Source organism: Orycteropus afer, unplaced genomic scaffold, assembly GCF_000298275.1.
Source record: "Orycteropus afer afer isolate SDZICR_OR568_19922 unplaced genomic scaffold, OryAfe1.0 scaffold00061, whole genome shotgun sequence".
In the NCBI taxonomy this organism is placed as follows: Eukaryota; Metazoa; Chordata; class Mammalia; order Tubulidentata; family Orycteropodidae; genus Orycteropus; species Orycteropus afer.
The window spans coordinates 7,014,464-7,020,899 of NW_006921648.1; positions in this window are offsets into that span (position 1 = coordinate 7,014,464).

The following is a 6,436-nucleotide window of genomic DNA, read 5'->3' on the forward strand; positions in this document are numbered from 1 at the left end:
TCTTTTATTGCTGACCCTCTACTTTACCAAGCATGACGTCCTTAAGAATGTTCTTATTGTCAGGTTCTGTCAAGTCAGCTCTGACTCATAGCAACTCTGTGTACCACAGAACAAAACACTGCCTGGTCCTGTGCCAGCCTCAAAATCCTTGATATGCCTTAGTCCATTGTTTTAGCCATTGTTTCGATCCATCTCATTGAGGGTCTTCCCCTTTTTTACTGATCTTCTTTTACCAGGCATGATGTCCTTTCCTAGGGACTTGTCTCTCTAGACAACATGACCAAAGTAAGTGAGATGAAGTCTGGCAATTCTCATTTCTAAGGAGCATTCTAGCTGCACTTCTTCCAGGAGAGATTTGTTCATTCTTGTGGTAGTCCATGGTATTTTCAGTATTCTTCACCAACACCACAATCTTTCTGATTAGTCTCCATGTATTTACCTACTAAAATATTTATTCTATTTTACTATTTATGCTGTTTTACACTATTAAAGAGAAAATGACTAGGGAAGACTAATGTAAATGACAGGTGATGCTTCTACACATTAGAAGAGCACAGTCAAAGCAAGATTAATTTGTTTTCTTAAGGAATTTTTTAGACTAAAGAGCATTTACTTTAAACTAGTTGAAGTAGAATTATATTATTAAATTCAACCATTGATCACATGTGTTTTCCTTGGAGGAAAGTCCGTTTTGGGGGTTCTTTTTGGAACATTCAACTTGTAAACAAGATGAAAAATAGACCACTTCCTTGTACATTTGCAACATATATAGAAATCTCAAAACCCAAGGACATTTCTTCATTGTTGTTTTCTACTTGGAAAAGCACTAGATGACTTTAAGATTTGCATTTTTCCATTTTATTACCTAATTTCTTGTGACATCTTGATAGGAGGAGGAATTTGTCCATTTTTATTTTATTTCTACAAATAAAAAAGCAAAGGCTCCGTACTTCAATAAAACAAAACAGAATAGTGGTCCTCAATCACTTGCTGCCATATTTTGCTGAAGTAGCAGAGCCTGCTGGCTGTCCCAGGTGTCCAGTCACCTTCTCTTCCACAGAGAATTATAGTGGAGATGAAGGGGACAGCATAGAGGAACAACACCAATTAGAATGACTCTTATTTCTTAAGGGAAGAAAAAAGACATAAACAAAAAAACCTTTCAATTGATTCCTGTTTAGCTTTGTTTTAAAGTGCTTCTTATCTGCGGAACCCACTCATTAGTTGATAGGGACTTATTCAAAAGAAACACAAGCCCATGAGAAAATTCAAGTCAAAGGATTTGACAACTTTAACTGTTGTACATACATCCACTCCTCACTTATCAACATGGTTAGATTCCAAAGCCAAGGTCGTGATGCAAAAATTGGTAATCTGTGAAAATGGAGGATGACCACATCAGATGACAAAATGGCGAATGTCTGCATCATTAGGTAACTGCCAAATTACATCATTACATAACTGCCAAACCATGGAGAATCATGTCTCACTAAGTTGATGCATACCCTTAATCATCACAGCCAGCTTTACCCTTGCCTCACACCTCAGCATTTGTCACTGCCAGACCTACGTTGTGCATGTACAAAATAGTCAGATAGTAGATTTCCTCTGTTATTGTAAAAGTGATATGTTGAATAATGATATAGTTGATAAGTGAGGAATAGATACAGCTATCTCTATGTCTATACCTGTATGTAAGCTGTTGTCTGTATGGGTCTTGAGAGGGCTCTCCCTGCCCCAAACAAGCTCCCTCCCAGATTGTTGGTGAAGCTGAAAATTCTATCATTGGATTTCATTGGCCTTTTGTCAGATGGAATTGCCTTTGGGAGACATGAGCATACATGCATTCAAATGTTTAGCTGTACAACTCAACACCTGCTTTCAGGAACTTTGGTATGCATGAGATATAAAAAAGCAAGCAGTTGCTGTTATGTTGATTTTGATTCTTGCCAACCCCATGTGTGTCACAATAGAACTGTGCTCTTAGGGTTTTCAAGGACTGGTTATTTTGGAAGTAAGATCACAAGGCATTTCTTCCAAGGAGACACAGCCAGCTGAACCTGTTGATTTGTTTGGGGTGAGGGAAGAGAAATCTGCATGATCCCCAGGTTTGGTCTTGAAATGGGAGTGATGGTGGTTCCATTGAAAGAACTAATGGTCCTGAGCAGGAGTACCTGGGCGGTGCAGATAGTTAACATGCACGGCTGGTAACCAAAAGGTTGGAGGATCTTTTCCTCTTCCAGGTACCTTGGAAGAAAGGCCTGACAATCTACTTTGGAAAAATCAGTCATTAATAACTCTGGGGAACACAGTTCTACTTTGACACACATATGGTCACTATGAGTTGGCCTTGATTGGACAGCAAGTGGTTTGAGGTCATGAGTATGTTGGAGGATGTTTGATTCACCAGTTGGATACCCTGTATTGGGATTGGGGAATGTCCTTGGGAGAAGAAAACGATGCTAAAAAAAATTATCCTGTACCACAAAAATCAACTTATTCTGCTTCTCCATAATGCTAAGCACCAGCTCTATTTATTCACTCTGGGAGCTATTTTTCCTTCATTTGAAAGAATCGTGACAATAGTTACGTCCTTACAAATTGAGTTTGTCTTCTAAGGTGTTTGCTAGAGCTTTACAAGAGTTTAATCAGCTTCCCATGAATTAATGATGGCTATCAAATGGGGGGTGGGGGGGGAGAATGAATTCCAAATAAATACTTATTGCATAATTGAAGTTGCAAGAATCCACTATGAATAAAATATATTTGTATTTACAACGCATAAATTTGATGGCGACACTCTGGGGCGACTCGTGGCTTTTTGATAAGAGCCCTGAACAGTGTTAAATTAGTAACAGGCTGAATACATTTCTTAATTATGTCACTGGCATTGTGCTCAGGAATGCCATTTACTATAAATTGAGTCGCATTTGTATGCATGCAGGACAAGGAGAAAGTGCTGTATTTTGAAAATCCTAACGTACTCATGGGAACACAGGTTAATGCCATCTACTGCTTAAAATTAGTCCTCGGTTTCAGAGCTTATGATTGTATTAAGACTTATCATGTACTCTTTTCATCAAGGTAATGATTACTATGGATTTACATATTCTGCCACAAGCAGACACGTGGGCCTTCAGGGCTTTCTGAGATGCGAAGTAGTCTGCTACATGAGAGGAGTAGGTATGTTTTATAGATATAAAATATGTGTGTGTGTGTACACATTTTCCTGAAAAAGAGGAAGCCCCTCAATGAGATGGATTGACACAGTGGCTGCAACAATGGGCTCAGGTATAACAGTGATTGTTGGAATGGCACAGAACCGGGCAGTGTTTCGTTCTGTCGTGCATGGGGTGGCTGAGTCAGAGCCGATTGGACGGCATCTAGCAACAACATTTTCCTGTTTACAAAAGTAATATTTGCACACAGAAAGGATTATGAAATCTCTGAAGGTGGAAATGATGAAAGGGAAAATCACTCATGTACTGGTTAAATAGTATCTTCCAAAAAAATAAGGCAATGTTTTGATTCCCTGAATCTGTGACTCTGACCCTGTTGGAAGAAGGGCCTCTCCAGATGTAACTAAGTTAAGGTTCTTGAGGTGAGATCATCCCGGATTTAGGGTGGGCCCTAAATCCCAAGAAGAAAACCCAACTGCCACCAACTCCATTCCAATGGTGACCCCATATGTGTCAGAGCAGAAATGTGTTCCACAGGTTCTCAATGGTTGATTTTTCTGAAGAATATCACCAGATCTTTCTTCTGAGAGGCCTCTGGGTAGACTGGAACCTCTAACCTGTCAGTAGCTGGGCACATTAAGTGTATGCAAAACCCAGGGACCAATGATAGTTGTCCTGACAAGAGAAAGAAGATTATAGACACAGAGGCACATGGAGAAGAAGGGATGTGAAGACAGAAGAAGAGACTGGCACAATGCATCTACAACAAAAGGAAGGCCACAGATTTCCAGCAGCCAGTGCAAGCTAGGAGAGTGGCAGGGTAGAGAGAGTCCCTCAGAACCTACAGAAAGAACCAACACTGCATACACCTTGATTGTGAACTTCTGGACTCCAGAACTATGAGAGAATAAATGTCAATTGTTTTAGCTACCATTTGTGGTAAGTTGTTACAGCAGCCACCAGAAACTAATACAAACCATATTCCTTTCAACCAGTCACACACATCATTGTCCTCTATATATGATAGAGACACTGTATATGAGATAGGCTCTACTAAGAGCTCTGTTTTATGGATAACTACCACACATCTGTCACTGTGTCCTACTGTGCAGACATACATGCAGCTGTGATACTGGAAGCTATGACATCAGTATTTCAACTACCAGTAGGTTCACCCATGGTGGGCAGCTTTCAGTGACACGTCCAGGCTAAGACAGACTAGGAAGAAAGGTCTGGGGATCTACTTCTGAAAACCAGCCAATGAAAACCTTACATATTACAACATCATACTGTCTGATACACATATATCTTCAAGAAAGACCAATTGTTGGGAAGGACGTCATGTTTGGAGGACCAGTGGAAATGAGGGAACTTCTCAATGAGATGGATTGACGCAATAGCTGCGACCATGACCTCAAACATAACAAGGATCATGAAGATGGCACGGGGCCACACAGCATTTTGTTCTGTTGTACATGAGGTCACTATGAGTTGAAGCTGACCCAATAGCAGCTAACAGCAACTTATTGATAAGGAAACTGAGACACAGAGTAAGCTAACGATTTGTCAAAGTGGCATAGGTATTGAGTAGTGGTACTGAGATTTTGGTCAGAAAGATTACAGGAACATTTCCCCCATTGGCAAAATTTCTATTGACAGCACTTCCACAGTGCAGAAAGGGCACAGGGCAGAAGCCTCTGACCTCTAACTTCATGAGGGGAGAGAGAATCACCAACAGCAGCCCAAGGCTTGATAACTATGGGGTGGACATCAGACATGCTGATGCCTCCCAACCTTTTTACTGATTCTGAAACCCAATCACCGCACTCTCTGCTTCTCTGCTGGTTTCGATAATTCATTGCAATGGCCACACAGAACTCACAGACAATACTCACGATTATGGGGTTTATTAGACAAGAAACAGACTACAACTCAGGTTCAGGAACACACTCAATTCTTCAATCAGAACAGCCTCCCCTCGGCTATGCCCACAGGCACACCTCTCTTTGACCCTTGGCCTCATGGCCTGGACTCTGCTCTGTTCAAGCCAGTGTTACAAAGCTCCTCTAGCTCTTCCAATAGGTCCACTTAGGTGCACCCCACTCTGTCAGCAAGTCTTCTGCCCAAAGGCACTCAGCTTTCTTGCTCTGTGGGTTGTCAAGCCAGCTGCTCTGTCTTATGCTGGTCTCGTGGTCCTGTTGCCATGGTCATCTCTGCCGACTCTCTGCCATCATTTCAGCACAGGGATCTTGGCTCCAAGGATGCTCTCCACTCGGCTCTTCTCTGGTCACTCTCTGCCATCATCTCAGCACAGGAATCTTGGATCCAAGGATGTGCTCCATTCGGCTCTTCTCTATCTTGATGGTCGTGAGATTGCTACTTCTGTCTCTGAGAGGGCTCATTTACAACTGACCAGTTCCCAACTTAGGGTTCCATACACCTTATGTGCATGGTCCCACACTCACAAGGGTACCATGCACCTTATTTATATTATTGGCAAGCTATCTTGGTGGGCCACAAAGACCTCACACTTACATAGACCCACCCAGTCATGTGGTAGAAGTCACAAGGACCATGGCTCGAAGAGCCATGCCAAGACACTTCACTCCTCTTCAGACATTGTGGGATCTCTTTCTTGGAAGTAAGAGACTGGCTTTTGGAAATAACTAGAATCTAAATTAGAGGAACATTACACGGCACTCAGTAATGGTGGCCGGTCTAGTCAAACAAGAAGGGTTTCAAAAGGAATGCAACCATGTGTGATAACTGACTCTCAGTGGAATCATTGCATAATAACTAACTTACTCTCACTATAATAATGGGCTGGGTAGTAACAGATTCTCTGTGTAACACTGGCCTTTGTGTAACAATTGTCTCTCTGCTTAATAATGGACTCCATTGTGATAACTGCCTCACACACAATAATTGACACCTGTTACATAATTACCACATTGTAATAATTTGCTCTGTATGTAATAATGAACACTGCTTATAACTGACTCTGTAACAACCCTCATTGTAATAATTCTCATACTGTGTAATAATAGACTCTCTGTAACTGTTGATTGTCTGCCTAATCACTGACTCTGCTTAATAACTGACTGTGTAATAATTGCCTCTATAACAATGAACTTCTTGGGTGACAATGGATTCTCTAACCATTGGCCCAACCAAAACCAAACACATTGCCAACGAGTTGATTCTGATTCATAATGATCTGCCAGGACAGAGTAGAATTGCCTCATAGGGTTTCCAAG